Raw genomic sequence first — 17,096 nt, 5'->3', positions numbered from 1 at the left:
TCTAATCCTCCTTGGGGGTTACCCCATAATACCTGTATTATCTTCAGTTGCATCTGTCAATAACACAATAATCCTTCTAGCTATGCTATCCCCATATCATCAGCCTAAGAGAATGCATGTGTCTTCCTATAATAAATACATCCTGTGATATATATACACACCTGAAAGCACCTCCACAAACCAACCAGGAATGGAGAGACAAAGCTGATTACATTTCTTCTAGGCCCAAGACTTTTTCTTTTATAACACTGAGGTGCTGTGGGCAAGAAGTTCAATACCTATGCAATACCAAGATTTTTCTGGTGGTAGCAAGCTTATATCCTCTTGTTCTATCTTCAGTAAAGGTGGAGAGCAGTTGGTGGCCACCCTCTCTGTAATTCAGTAAGTTTGAAGTGTGATATTAAGTCACCCTGTATCCTTTGTAACCTTGCCAATGTACAGAGAAAAAATTGAAACCTTTAAGAAAGAGAGAGAGAGAGAGAGAGAGAGAGAGAGAGAAAGAGAGAGAGAGAGAGAGATTTGGAAGCTTCATTTCTTTCCTTAGCCAGTGCTCGGGAATGCAAACAGCTTAGAGCATTAAATTCAGCTTCTTTATCCCTGCAGGATTCTAGAACTTAGTTTCCTCCAAAATGTGAAAGTGGGTCCCTAGATTAAGATACTTTTTTCATCCATCAAGTGAGCACTTCATCGGATATCCAAGCAATAGTAACAGTTGTAGATTGAATGCATTCCTCCTTAATGGAATCCCATAAATCTCCCCTCAATGCTGCCAAGGAAGTGACCGCGGCTTTTGCCTAAGTGGGAAGTACCTCTCAATTCCCAAAGACAGTGTAAAAGTAATAATCATCATAACTTACGTTAATATAGAACCTTTCATCAGAAACATTCTAAAGCTCTTTATAGACTACATATGGGGATTGTTGCATCCTCGGATACGCAGCCACTTACCTTGGGGGAGAAATCCAGCAGCTGGTTGGTAGCATGGCTGACCTGCTGTAATAGTTAAAGGAGAAAATCTCAGCAAACTGAATCTCCAAGTTAACTCGAAAAATGAACTTGAGTAGTCTTGAGCTGGATTACATTTTTTCCTGGATTTAAGAGTTAATACCCCCTTCTTGTGATCTTTAATGAGCATGAGTGAAACCAATCATCATTTTGAGTACTGAAAAATGACTCAGGTTGGAGAAAAGGCAGGAAAGGCAGAAAAATAGGAAAGTATAGAAAAAGAAGCCACATACCTTAATGGAAAGAGCATGGGCCTGAGTCATATTTATTGAGTCATATTTATTGAGCACTTACTGTGTGCAGAAAACTGTACTAAGTGCTTGGGAGAGTAAACTATAACAAAAAACTGACACATTACGTGGCCACAACAAGTTTACCTCTGTCACTTGCTGGCTGTGTGACCTTGGGCAAGTCACTTCACTTCTCTGTGCCTCATTTACCTCACCTGTAAAATAGGGATTTTTATGAGACAATACCTAAAAATTAAAGTCCAAAGGTGCTGGGAGAATTGGCAGTATAGAGCAGTCTTCTTTTTTAATTTTAAAATTAATCAGTTTTGGATTAACAATTTGTTAAGCATTTAGCTACTTAACACTTTTTTATTTTAAATTGAGTGTACACTGAATATTGTAGAGCCACGATTGGCTAATGATGATGAGTGGGTAAGTTTCTCTTCAGGAATAAATGAGAAGATGAAAACCGACACTCTTTTTTTCTATATTGTCTCGGCTTAGAGAACTGCATTCATCAAGATTCCAAATCACTTTACAAATGACATGAAACCCACCCCTGCAGCTGTGCTAGCAAAGCCCAGGCACATAGTTCAAAGATTTTCCCTGGAAAGATTCCTTTTAGGTTCTCACCTGCACAGAGCAGCATAGTAGAGATTAGGCCGTATAGGCAGGGTCAACGCTTTTGGAACAGGTGACATTGGAGCAGGAGGGCACCACCCAAAATGAGAGCCAGAAGAGGCCTGGCACTGCACTAGCACTCTCCACCCAGAACAGCTTCCATCTGGTCTGAGGCCCCCACAGATGTGGTTTCAGGCTCCTCCACCCCCTGGGGCCTTGAGAACAGGATTCCCGATTAATAATAACGAGAATAGTGGTGTTTGTTAGTCACATCCTGTGTGCCAGATACTGTTCGAAGCACGGGAGGAGATACAAGGTTATCAGGTTGGACAGGTCCCACACAGGTCTCAAAGTCATAATCCCCATTTTGCAGATGAGGGAACTGAGGCCCAGAGAAGTGAAATGACTTGCCCAAGGTCACATAGCAGGCAGGTGGAGGAGCTGGAATTAGAATCTAGGTCCTTCTGACTCCTAGGCCCACACTCTAACCACTAGGTAAGGTGAAGAGGAGCTGTAGGGGGAATTTTGGTTGCCCATCCTCAACAACCTTCCCAATTTGGTGATTAGAATATAAGCTTCTTATGGGTAGGAAACATGTCCCATAATAATAATTGTGGTATTTGTTAAAGGTTTACTATGTGCCAAGCATTGTACTAAGCACAAGGGGTAGATAAAATGCAAGACTGTCATACATAGTACCTGTCACACATGGGGCTCATAGTCTAAGAGGGAAGGAAGGAATCTTCTCCCCAGTTTAACAGATGAGGAAACTGAGGCACAGAGAAGTTAACTTGCCCAAGTCACATAGCAGGCACATAGCAGGCAAGTGGAAGGGTCAGGATTAGAACCTGTACTTATGTACATATCTGTAAATTATTTACTTATCTATGTATTTATTTATATTAATGTCTATCTCCCCATCTAGAGTGTAAGCTCACTGTGGGCTGGGATTGTTCTGTTTATTGTTATGTTGTACTCTCCCAAGTGCTTAGTACAGTGTTTTGCACACAGTAAGCTCTCAGTAAATGAATGAATGAATGAATGAACCCAGATCTCCTGGCTCCCAGGCTCTTTCCTATAGGCCATATTTCTATTCATTTTTTTTTTCTAACTGTTGGTAGTTTTGCCCTTTGTGGACATGGAGAAAGAATCCCTAAGTAGCAGGAAAATGATATTGTCTGGAGGATAATAATAATAATAATAATAATAATGGCATTTGTTAAGTGCTTACTATGTGCAAAGCACTGTTTTAAGCCCTGGGGAGGATACAAGGTGACCACGTTGCCCCACGTGGGGGATGTCACCAGGTGAAACATATTCAGCACTATGGAGTGAGAGGGATGGGGGACTTCCTTGGTGTGGACTCAGAAACTATTAGAAATAGGAAAGAATGATTTCTGCCTTGAGTAACTTACAATGATATGGAGAATTGGAGTTGTACTCCCTCATTCTCTTTTTCTCTAACTGCCCCCGAAACCTCCCCACCGGCTCCCGTGCATGTGTGACTGTCTAATCTAGGTCTCTCTCTGTCTTTGGCGGTAGTTGTAATGGCATTTATTGAGTACCTACTCAGTGTAATGCACTGTACTAAGCACTTGAGAAAGTACAACAGAAAGCACAAGAGGAATTTGCGATATAGTTGGTTGTCATATGAATGGGAAGTTTCCAAATTAAGTTCACAGTGGGCAAGAGAACATTGTTCAATCGACATAAGATCACAGGGATTTAATTTTCTTATTCAGAGAGGATGTTTTCATGGTGAACCTCTGTATGTGAAGCTGAAAAGCTTATATGCAATTGTAATCCCTTTCCCACTGCTCATACACAAACTCTGTCCACAGGTTTGTGGCTGTAGCTCCCCTGTGAATCACCTGACACTGTTTTACAATCTTCTTCCTTGACCTGCAGCCTGATCAAAGCCTACACTCGAGAAGAGACACCCCATCTCTGATTAAATTTATGTAAACCATGATGTCATGCTTCTCTCCAAGTGCACCGTTCCCAGTGAAGAAAGAAAAACTGCCATGTTAGTGGTGCTCATTATGAGAAGGGACTGCTTGTACTTCAAATTCCGCAACCGCCCAGCCCTATTCTCTGCCCTACTCCCTGAAAGACTTAAGTAAAGACTTGACGACGACGGAGATAAATTTTCATGGCCTGGGATCATCTCCCCCACCCCCCAACCCCAACCTGGGTGCCTGGGAATATTCTACTATAAACGCATAGCTTTCTTTTGCAGTTTCACGGAAAAAAGATCCTAAAGCGATCAGGGTTGTTTTTTATTTATTCCAAGAAAATTGGCAATTGGGGTCTTATGTACAGAGACTAATGTCATTTTCTTACAACATATAGAGAGATTTTTTTTTTCCATTAAGGACCATGCTATGGATCTAAAGACCTGTGTTTTGGCTCACATGTGACTTTACTAGGTCATAAATTAATGATTCCTTTGTGGCTTTTATCCTCCTTCTCTGCTGAAAATGCCCTCTTTTCCATCCTCAGCTGCCTGCGTAGGATCTGTTTGAAAATATTTACGTGAGCAATTATAGTGGTGCTATTGGAAATGCTCATTATGGGAATCCCCACAGAGAGGGCCTCCCACAACTTCCCCATGTGAGATATTGTGCTCTTCCGGCAGCTATTGAATATGGCGGGCCTCACAAAACTAGCCCGTTCCTCTGACCTACCTTGTCGAGAGGCATTAGTTGAGTTCATGTTTGCAGAACCCTTTGAAGATGCAAAGCACTGTGTTGCAAACCTCCTGAAACCCAGCAGAGGCTTGATTCAATCCAGGCCTATTATGGTATGTTGATAATAAAAATAGTGGTGTTTGTTAAGGGCTTACTCTGTGCCAAGCATTGAGCCCTGGAGTAGATACAATAGCAATGATGGTATTTGCTAAGTGTTTATTATGTGTCAAGCACTGTTCTAGGGGTAGATACAAGCTAATCACCTTGGAAACAGTCCCTGTCCCACATAGGGCTCACAGTCTTAATCCCCATTTTCATATGAGGTGACTCAGGCACAGAGAAGTTAAGTGACTTGCCCATGGTCAGACAGCATTCAAGTGGTGGGCCTGGGATTAGAACCCAGGTCCTTCTGACTCACAGGCCCATCCTAATAATAATAATGATGACATTTGTTAAGCACTTACTATGTGCCAAGCGCTGGTCTAAGCACTGGGGTAGATACAAGGTAATCAGATTGTCCCACGTGGGGCTCACAGTCTTCATCCCCATTTTACAGATGAGGGAACTGAGGCACAGAGAAGTGAAATAGCTTGCCCAAGGTCACACAGCTGACAAGTGGCAGAGCCGGGATTAGAACCCATGACCTCTGACTCCCAAACCCATGCTCTTGGCACTAAGCCATGCTGCTTCTTCAACTGCTTCTCCAGAGCTGCTCTATCCACTAGGTCAGGCTGCTTCTACTGATGAAAGATGATGAGCCTGGATGCAATCCCTGACCTACAGGGGGATCACAGACTAAATAAGAAGCAGAATAGGTAGTGAATCCTCATTTTATATAGGAGGAACCTGAGGCACAGAGAAATTAAGTGACTTGGCCAAGGTCACACAGCAAGCAAGTGGCAGAGGCAGGATTAAATATTCAGGACCTCTAACTGCCTAGTCCAAGATCTTTCCATTAAACCATGCTGTTTCTCAATGCATAAAAGGAGATGTTTGGGAAATACCATTAGTGATGGTGATAACGATAGGCCATTGAGCCTGGGACCTGTTTAGGAATGCAGAGTCACACATTGTACTTCTAATTTTGACACGTCTCCTCTCTTGTGACCCTTAATCTCTCTCTCTCTAATAGGTTTAGGACCATGGTTTTCCAGAAACATTCTTGTTTTCTTCTTGCTTCCTCCTTGTTTTCTTCTTACCACTGTCCTTTCATACAACAGTCTGGAAAGGTGCCATTTTCCCCGCTGGTAGCTTTATCTGTTTCTTAAAAATCCAAACAGATACATTATTTGGACTATTTCCAAATGGTTTTTAAAAGAACGAAAGGGAGTTCTTGTACTTACTAGTAGAAGACAAGTTTATTATTTGTTTATTGCTGGGGTCAGAAAGGCAGCTCTTAAAGCACCACCCCAACTCTTGGCAAATAGTCTCTTAACCAGCCCTCTGGAGATATAAGGTTTCCAAGGTACTGGAAGAAATTGGTTCATGGGGTATTTTCACTTGATAAAGATCTTGGCAATTTAAGATCCTAGTTTGCTGAGACTAGAGTATTGAAGAACTCAAATTTGAGTTTAAGCAGCAGTGTACTGAGCCTGTTGTTGGGTAGGGACCGCCTCAATACGTTGCCAACTTGTACTTCCCAAGCGCTTAGTACAGTGCTCTGCACACAGTAAGCGCTTAATAAATATGATTGAATGAATGAATGGTGGGTTGAGCTCCGCTTCAGAGCAGTGTAAGCTCATCATGGACAGGGAACATGTCTACCAACTCTGTTATTTTGTACTCACCCAGGAACTTAGTTCAGTGCTCTGCACACAGTAAGCACTCAGTAAATACCATTAATTGATTGATTGGCATTAATTGATTCATTGGCCACTGAAGCTCACAGGAGTTAATAACTGTGGTATTTTTAAAGTGTTAGGTACTCTGTGCTAAGTACTCTGGTAAGGGCTGGGATGGAAACAATACAATCTAGACTGTGAGCCCACTGTTGGGTAGGGACCGTCTCTATATGTTGCCAACTTGTACTTCCCAAGTGCTTAGTACAGTGCTCTGCACACAGTAAGCGCTCAATAAATACGATTGATTGATTGATTGATCAGATGAAACACAGTCTCAGCCTCCCTCTCTTGACTGTAAGCTCGTTGTGGGCAGGGAGTGTGTCTGTTGTATTTTTATATTGTACTCTCCCAAGCACTTTGTACAGTGCTCTGCACACAGTAAGCACTCAATAAATACGATTGACTGGCTGACTGCCTCACATGGGAGTTCTCAGTCTAAGGTGTTAGTTGAGTGGGGTGGGAAGAGAATGTATATTTTATCCCCATTTAAATGATGAGGAAACTGAGACACAAGAAGTTAAGTGACTGTCCTAGACTATACAGCGGGCAAGTGGCAGAGCTGGGATTAGAACCCAGGTCCTCTACCTTCCAGTCCAGTGCTTTTTCCACTAGATCACGCTGCTTTTCTGCAGCAAGGCAGCTAAATAAAGTATTGCCAGAATCCCTCAGGAAAACTGTGCCGAGGAGTTTCTTATCATTCTTACAAAACACCTTTTTATAAAGTGGAAACCAATCTGGACACTGGGGACTGGATCACACAGCCTTTGGGGCTCAGTTTAGTTCTGTAATTCCAGAGCTAGAAAATAGCTACCCCCTAGCAAAATGTGTCAGCGGCAGGAACCGGGAAGAGAGAGAAGAGTACAGATCGTCCTTGCTGTTCCTGGGGGAGCAAAAATTAATTGTGATATTAATGACATCTGGGAACATTAAAATCATTTTCCCCAAAGAATACACCTTGCAGCACATCTTCATTTGTTATAGCATTAAAGACAGGCTCTCCACAATCGCAGTCTCTTCTTGAAGAGACTTGAAGAGACTTCTTGTTTCTCATCCCAGCCCACACACTCTGCTCCTCTGATATTAACCTTCTCACTGTGCCTCATTTTCACCTGTCCCGCAGTCGACCCCCGGCCCACGTCCTACCTCCGGCCTGAAATGGCCTCCCTTCTCAAATCCGCCAAAGAATCACACTTCCCCCCTTCAAAGCCCTACTGAAGACTCACCTCTTCCAAGAGGCCTTCCCAGACTAAGCCCCCATTTCCTCAGCTCCCCCTCCCCACTGCATCGCCCCGACTTGCTCCCTTTGCTCTACCCCCCGACACCAGAGCACTTGTGTATATATGTACATATCTATAATTCTACTTATTTTAAATTAATGTCTGCTTGTTTTGATGTGTATATATCTATAATTCTATATATTTATATCGATTTCGATTTTTTCCTTATTTTGATGTCTGTCCCCCCACTTCTAGACTGTAAGCCCTGTGTGGGCAGGGATTGTCTCTGTTGCTAAATTGTACTTTCCAAGCGCTTAGTACAGTGCGCTGCATGCAGTAAGTGCTCAATAAATTCAGTTGAATGAATAAAATGAAGAGAGAGTGCCCTAAGAATGTCTGCACAGATGCAGGTAAAAGTCGGACTCACTTGGGAATTCTTCCCCGCTGGACAATTGTGAGGCTGAGAGAGGGACTGAAAAGTTTATGAGCTTAGAATTTGTTCTACCCAAACATCCTTTTTTCCTATCAAATCCTCTGGTACTGTATAATCCTACATCATCAAGGAATGTGTGTTTGTTTCATTGTGTAAATCTAAATCTAAGCTGGTAAATGTGCACGACATGAAAGTAACAGGGAGTTGGGTCGACAGTGCAATCGTGATATACCTAAAAGAAAAATAATTATGTAATAGCCAAATGATTCCAAATAAAAGTCTGGAAAATGTTTGGTTCTGAGAAAGGCACTGCAGAATCCTTGAGGCAGAAAAGAGAGAGGGTTACAGAATATTATACAGAAAGAATTGTGAGAAGCAGCATGGCCTAGTGGGAAGAGCACTGGCCTTGGAGTCAATCAATCAGTCGTATTTATTGAGCTCTTACTGTGGGCAGGGCACTGTACTAAGCACTTGGGAAGTACAAGCTGGCAACATATAGAGACGGTCCCTACCCAACAGTGGGCTCACAGTCTAGAAGGGGGAGACAGAGAACAAAACAAAACATATTAACAAAATAAAATAAATAGACTAGATATGTACAAGTAAAATAACTAAATAAAAAGAGTAATAAATGTGTACAAACATATATACATATATACAGGTGCTGTGGGGAATCAATCAATCAATCAATCGTATTTATTGAGCGCTTACTATGTGCAGGGAAGGGAAGGAGTTAAGGTGGGGGGGATGCAGGGGGGGAGGGGGAGAGGAAGGAGGGGGAGTCAGAAAACCTGGGTTTAATCCCACTCTGTCATTTGCCTGTAGTGTGACCATGGGCAAGTCACTTAACTTCTCTTTACCTCAGGTTTTTCATCTGTAAAATGGTGCTACAGTACCTGTACTCCTTCTGACTTTTACCTGCATCTGTGCAGACATTTTAAAGCGCTCACTCTTCAATTTATCGTATTTATTGAGCACTTACTGTGTGCAGAGCACTGTACTAAGCACTTGGAAAGTGCAATTTAGCAGTAAAGAGAGACTATCCCTGCCCACACCGGGCTTACAGTCTAGAAGGGGGAGACAGACATCAAAATAAGTAAACAGGCATCAATATAAACCCCATGGGGGACAGGGACTGTGTCCCACCTGATAATCTCATATCTACCTTAACTAATGGAACAGTGCTTGGCACATAATAAATGCTTAACAAATACTATTATTATTATCATTATTGTTATTTGTGCTTTTGAACAAATATAAAAAATCAAGAGAACATAGTTTTCTATTGTCCTGGCAGAAACAATAGAGTACATATGGAACAATTAAAAAAACAACAAAAATAGAATGCATTATGTGAACAAGTAAAGAGTCAGTGACCTATAGGTCAGACCAGACAATGACCAGCAGCGATCTGTCCACAGCTCATCTTCCAGACTCTAAATTAGAGCTCAGAATGGCCTAGTGGTTTATTTAACTGTACTTCAATCAATCAATCAATCAATCGTATTTATTGAGTGCTTACTGTGTGCAGAGCACTGTACTAAGCGCTTGGGAAGTACAAGTTGGCAACATATAGAGACGGTGCCTACCCAACAGTGGGCTCACAGTCTAAAAGGGGGAGACAGAGAACAAAACCAAACATCCTAACAAAATAAAATAAATAGAATAGATATGTACAGGTAAAATAAATAAATAAATAAATAGAGTAATAAATATGTACAAACATATATACATATATATGTACATATATATATATGTACTTGTGCGGTTGCTACCATTGAACAGCAATGGTTCTTCCTCGGCATATCAACTCTGTGAGTGAAGAGCTACCATTTCTATTACCTGTGATTTCATAGTAAAAAAATCTCTGGATCAGCAAAGAGAGACTTGATAGGGGGCCTTCCCGTGTGGGTCACTTGAAATGTTGGGTGATAATCTTCCATTCAAAGTTTCTGATGACCTCTAGTCAGTCAGTCATATTTTTTGAATGCTTAGTGTGTGCAGAGTACCGTACTAAACACTTGGGAGAGCACAAAATAACAATATAGCAGACACATTCCCTGCCCACAGTGGTATTACAGTTGAGTTATAGTCTACCTCTACTTCCTGAAGTTCTTTAGTAGACGTAGCATGGTGGATAGAACAGTGACCTGGGAGTTAGAAGGTTGTGGGTTCTAATCTCAGCTCTTCCTCTTGTCTGCTCTGTGACCTTGGGCAAGTCACTTCAGATCTCCAAGCCTCAGTGACCTCATCTGTAAAATGGGGATTGAGGGGATTCCTCTTCCTCCTCCCCCTCCCCCCTGCTTTACCTCCTTCCTCTCCCAAAAGCACTTGTATATATTTGTACAGATTTATTACTCTATTTATTTTACTTGTACGTATTTATTCTTCTATTTATTTTGTTAATGATGAGCATATAGCTTTAATTCTATTTGTTCTGACGATTTTGAAACCTGTCTACATGTTTAGTTTTGTTGTCTGCCTCCCCCTTCTAGACTGTGAGCCCGTTGTTGGGTAGAGACCGTATCTATATGTTGCCAACTCGTACTTCCCAAGTGCTTAGTACAGTGCTCTGCACACAGTAAGCGTTCAAGAAATATGATTGAATGAATGAATGAATGATTGAGACTGTGAGCCCCATGTGGGACAGAGACTGTGTCCAACCCGATTTTGCTTGTATTGACCCCACAGATGAGTAGTGCCTGGTAAGTGCTTAACATGGGTTCTAATCCCAGCTCTGCCACATGTCTGCTGTGTGACCTTGGGCAAGTCATTTAACTTCTCTGAGCCTCAGTTACCTCATCTGTAAAATGGAGATTAGGACTGTGAGCCCTACGTGGGACAGCCTGATCACCTCGTATTCCCCCCAGTGCTTAGAACAGTGCTTTGCATATAGTAAGCGCTTAATAAATGCCATCATCATCATCATCTCTGAAGTAGAGTTCTACTGATGGTGGAAGGCAGAGAGGGGTAATCTGTCTTGGTTGTAGTCATGAGGAATAATTAGTGATAAACAGTATTATTGTTCTCCCAGCCTTTCAGTTTCTATTTCCTCAGCCTGAGCAACTAAGTTCTGTTGCCTTTGTACTGATTAAATTGTAAATTCCCTGAGGCCAGAGACCAAGGCTTCTACTTTGTAACTTCCCTCTTGCCAAGAATTGTGAGCTGCATACAATTAATCAGTCGATCATTATTAAGCGCTTACTGTGTGCAGAGCACTGTACTAAGCTCTTGTAAGAGTACAACAGAATTAGCAGAGGCATTTATTTTATTTTTTTGATGGCATTTATTAAGCACTCACTATGTGCAAGGCACTGTTCTAAGCACTGGGAAGGTTACAAGGTGATCAGGTTGTCCCACAGTGGGCTCACAGTCTTCATCCCCATTTTACAGATGAGGGAACCGAGGCACAGAGAAGCTAAGTGACTTGCCCAAAGTCACCCAGCTGACAATTGGCGGAGCCGGGATTTGAACCCATGACCTCTGACTCCAAAGTCCAGGCTCTTTCCACTGAGCCATGCTGCTACCCAATGCTAGCACATTCCCTGCCCATAAGGAACTTACAGTCTAGAGGAGAAGAAATGAGACTCACACGAAGCAGGATTTGTCAACCCTTTGGAGTATTCGGCCACCCAAACTGATACACCTCCATTACCCTCTGTCAACCTCCCCATACAGCCGACTTGGCAGGATACTTGAGGAACAGTTCATCCAAGCGGGTGTGAAACAGAGAGCTGAAATGGGGTCTACCCATGCAGGAAGGGTTCAATAAATGGTAAATGTTTTAAGCAACATGTGGCACATATTCAACAATGTGTTGCAGCAGTAGACAGACCAATCACTGGTCAATAATTGGTCTCTGAACAGAATCCAAAGATGTTCAGAGGACCAAGAGGCAGAATTGAAAATAGAACATTTAGATAAATCTTTACTTGCATTCAGTGAAGGATGGAGGGTTTGTCACCCCTGCACACTGGTATAAAATTCCACTGTCGGTAATAAATAATAATGATGGCTTTTGTTAAGCACTTACTATGCACCAAGCACTGTTCTAAGCACTGGGGGGAATACAAGGTAATCAGGTTGTCCCACGTGGGGCTCACAGTCTTAATCCCTATTTTACAGATGAGGTAACTGAGGCCCAGAGAAGTTAAGTGACTTGACCAAAGTCACACAGCAGACAAGTGGCAGATCCAGGATTAGAACCCATGACCTCTGACTCCCAAGCCCGTGCTCTTTCCACGGAGCCACACTGCATCCTACATATGAGTACACACAACCACACAGATACACACTTAAACATAGAGTGGGTGCTCCAAAGTAAGTGACTGACATTTTGATGACTTGGGTATGAAAAGTCAATTGATACATATTTGAGCCTGATTTGGTTCTTTTTCTTGTTGGACTGTACAGGAATATGAAATCCAATATCTCTTTATTAACATGAAGATGAAAAATATATAGATGTTCAGTAAAAAGCCAGTAGCAGGAGAGCATACACCTAGGTGAGGAAAAGATAAAGTGGAGGGAAAAGGTTTATTTATAAATAGCCTGCGACCGCCCAACAATAGTTGAGAGTGCCCCAGTTCCGTTTATTCATTCATTCATTCAATCGTATTTATTGAGTGCTTAATGTGTGCAGAGCACTGTAGTAAGCACTTGGGAAGTACAAGTTGGCAACATATAGAGACGGTCCCTACCCAACAACGGTCTCGCAGTCTAGAAGGGGTAGACAGACGACAAAACAAAGACTGTGAGCCCACTCTTTTAGACTGTGAGCCCACTGTTGGGTAGGGACTGTCTCTATATGTTGCCAACTAGTACTTCCCAAGCGCTTAGTACAGTGCTCTGCACACAGTAAGCGCTCAATAAATATGATTGATTGATTGATCGATTGAAAACAAAACATGTGGACAGGTGTCAAGTTGTCAGAACAACATTACTGAGTAATTTTACCTACCCCTTACCTCCTCATCTCATAATTAGGATTAGACCCAGAATTAGAAGGTTTTGATTCCAGTTTTTTTATCCCAACTACCATCCCAACCTTTTACAGCAACCATGCACTTATATTCTCAGAACCACCTATAGTACTTTTGTACATAATCTTAAATGCTCATGTACCTATCCATTTTCTTCCTTCTCTTACCTGTAAATTATTTTAGTATTATCATTATGGTATGTATTAAGCACTTACTATGTGGCAAGAATTGTCAAAAAGCAGTGTTGCCTAATGGATAGGGCGCAGGCCCAGGAGTCAGAAGGACCTAGCTTTTAATCCCAGCTCCATCACTTGCCTGCCATGTGACCTTGGGCAAATTACTTAATTTCTCTATGCCTCAGTTACTTCATCTGTAAAATGGGGATTAAGACCATGAGCCTCATGTTGAACACAGACTGTGTCCAACATGACTAGCTTGCATCTATCCCAGTGCTTAGTACAGTAATTGGGACATAGTAAGCACTTAATAAATACTACTAAAACAAAACAAAAACCTGCTGTAGGTGTTGAGGTAGAGAAGCAGCGTGGCTCAGTGGAAAGAGCACGGGCTTTGGAGTCAGAGGTCATGGGTTCGAATCCCGGCTCCACCACATGTCTGCTGTGTGACCTTGGGCAAGTCACTTAACTTCTCTGAGCCTCAGTTACCTCATCTGTAAAATGGGGATTAAGACTGTGAGCCCCACGTGGGACAACCTGATCACTTTGTATCCCCCCAAGCGCTTAGAACAGTGCTTTGCACATAGTAAGCGCTTAACAAATGCCAACTTTATTATTATTATTATTATGTGGGGTACGATTCCTTTCCCGCATGGGGCTCACAGTCTAAGTAGAAGGGAGAACAGGCATTGAATCCCCATTTTACAGATGAGGAAACTCAGACATAGAAAAGTTAAGTGACTTGCCCAAAAGTCACACAGCAGGCAGCTGGCAGATCAAGGATTAGAACACAGATCCTCTGCCCCTCAGGCCCATGATCTTTCCACTAGGCCACACTGTCTCACTAGATGAGCAGGGGTCATGTCTACTCACTCTATCATACTCCTCTTGCAGCAAGGACAATGTTCTGCATACAGGAGGGGCTCAGTATATCCGTTTAATGGGTAGGACACATTTAGTTGGAAAATAAAGCACTGTCTGTGATCATAGTGTCCAGAGAATTCTCCATAGGAAAAATTTCACCAACCTTTTCCCCCTGCCGAGAAATTTGAAGCAAATCAGATTGTAACTAATTGGCTTAGTTGATTCAGGACCTTGTTTCTTTCCAAAGTGGTGCTCCATTTTGTCTTCTGAGGGGTAAAGGCTCCCAAGGAAATAGTGGGCCTGATGAATTATTACCACTTCTTTGGATGCACTAATGATTCTGACTTAAATTACTGAGTTTAGCTACTGCTGTCCATTAAGCTTTGGTTGAAATTAGTGAGGTGCTAAGACGTTTTAGCACAAAAGCTTTGCCCCTTGATCAATAATACTGTCTTTGAAAGTATTTTCTCTAGCAAAGTAAAACCAGTTGTGATTGCTAATGTTTTGTACACTTTATGCTTGATAACTTGAGTGCCTGTAGTCATGGAGCAACTATATGCCTGAGAACTCATAAGTAGCCGACACTACTGTGCCCTCACCCATTTAATAAGCCATCTGTGAGTGTGATGCTAAGAGTTGTTTAGCAGGGTTTGTGTCAGGGCCAGGTTAACGCCCAGTGAGCCCCTAGTCAGTCAGTCAATTCATGGGGAAGCGGTGTGGCTCAGTGGAAAAAGCACGGGCTTCGGAGTCAGAGGTCAGGGGTTCAAATCCCAGCTCCACCAATTGTCAGCTGTGTGACTTTGGGCAAGTCACTTCACTTCTCTGTGCCTCAGTTCCCTCATCTGTAAAATGGGAATTAAGACTGTGAGCCCCCCATGGGATAACCTGATCACCTTGTAACCTCCCCAGTGCTCAGAACAGTGACTTTGCACATAGTAAGCACTTAACAAATACCATTATTATTAATTGTATTTAATAAGTACTTACTGTGTACAGAACATTGTACTAAGCACTTGGGTGAATATAATATAACAATTTAACAGACACATTCCCTGCCCACAATGAGCTTACAGTCTAGAGGGGGATACAGACATTAATATAAATAAATTACAGATAAGTACATAAGTGCTAGGGGGCCTGGGAGGGGAGATGAATAAAAGGAGCAAGTAGGGTGATGCAGAAGGTTGAAGAAAAAGAAAAGAGAGTTTAGTTAGGGAAGTCCTTTTGGAGGAGATGTGCCTTCAATAAGCATTTGAAGGTGGGGATAGTAATTGTCTGTCGGATATGAGGAGGGAGGAGGTTCCAGGCTAGAGGCAGGACGTGGGCAAGAGGTGATGGTGAAGTAGATGAGATCGAAGTATAATAATAATAATAATTAATAATAATAATAATTTTAGACTGTGAGCCCACTGTTGAGTAGGGACTGTCTCTATATGTTGCCAACTTGTACTTCCCAAGCACTTAGTACAGTGCTCTGCACACAGTAAGCGCTCAATAAATACGATTGATGATAATAATGACACTTGTTAAACACTAATGATGTGCCAAGCACTGTTCTAAGCACTGGGGGAGATACAAGGTAATCAGGTTGTCCCATGTGGGACTCACATTCTTAATCCCGAGTTTACAGATGAGGTAATTGAGGAACAGAGAAGTTAAGTGACTTGCCCAAAGTCACACAGCTGACAAGTGCTGGAGCCGAGATTAGAACCCACGACCTCTGACTCCCAAGCCTGTGCTCTTACCACTGAGCCATGCTGCTTCAATGAGAAGGTTAGCATTAGAGGAGTGAAGTGTTGGGCTGGGTTGTGGTAGGAGAGTAGCAGGGTAAAGGGCTAATTGATGCGGCAAGTTGCCTCCCCGCCACTCCTTTTATGGTATTTGTTAAGGGCTTATTATGTGCCAGGCACTGTACTAAGCACGGGGGTAGAGACAAGATAATCAGGTTGGACACAGTCCATGTCCTACATGGGGCTCGCAGTCTTAATCCCCTTTTACAGATGAGGTAACTGAGGTACAGAGAAGGTAAGTGACTGGCCCATGGTCAATCAGTAAATCAATCATACTTATTGAGCACTCACCGTACTGTTTGGAAGAGTACAATATAACAGAGTTGGTAGACATTGAGCTTACAGTCTAGAGGGAGAGACAGACCTTAATATAAATAAATAAATGAAATTATGGATAGGAACATAAATGCTGTAATAATAATTGTTAATTGTGGTATTTGTTAAGTGCTTTCCACGTGGCAGGCACTCTATTAAGCACTGGGGTGAAAAGAAGCAAATCATGTTTGACCACAAGCACTCACTTCAAAATGTGTATTAAGACCTTAGAGTGCATGAAACATTAGCAATCACAACTGGTTTTACTTTGCTAGAGAAAATATTTTCAAAGAGAGTATTATTGATCAAGGGGCAAAGCTTTTGTGCTGAAACGTCTTAGCACCTCACTAATTTCAACCAAAGCTTAATGGACAGCAGTAGCTAAACTCAGTAATTTGTCAGAATCATTAGTACATCCAAAGAAGTGGTAATAATTCATCAGGCTCACAGTCTCGATCCCCATTTGACAGATGAGATGACTGAGGCACTGTGAGATATTAAGTGACTTACCCAGGGATACACAGCAGACAAGTGGCAGAGGTGGGACTAGAACCCATGACCTTCTCACTCCCAGGCCCGTGCTCTAACCACTACACCATGCTGCTTCTCAGGACTGAGTGGATGAGGGAGGGGTGAATAAAGCATACAAATCCTAGTGCAAGGGTCATGCAGAAAGAAGTGAAGAGGAAATGAGCCCCCTTTTTCCTCTCCTCCACCCCATCCCCCTCACCTTACCTCCGTCCCCTCCCCTCAGCACCTGTATATATGTTTGTACAGATTTATTACTCTATTTATTTTACTTGTACATATTTACTATTCTATTTATTTTGTTACTGATGTGCATCTAGCTTTACTTCTATTTATTCTGATGACTTGACACCTGTCCACCTGTTTTGTTTTGTTGTCTGTCTCCCCCTTCTAGACTGTGAGCC

This window comes from Tachyglossus aculeatus, chromosome 2, assembly GCF_015852505.1.
Source record: "Tachyglossus aculeatus isolate mTacAcu1 chromosome 2, mTacAcu1.pri, whole genome shotgun sequence".
Lineage (NCBI taxonomy): Eukaryota > Metazoa > Chordata > Mammalia > Monotremata > Tachyglossidae > Tachyglossus > Tachyglossus aculeatus.
The sequence above is the reverse complement of the archived record's forward strand: the minus strand, read 5'-3'. Positions refer to the sequence as shown.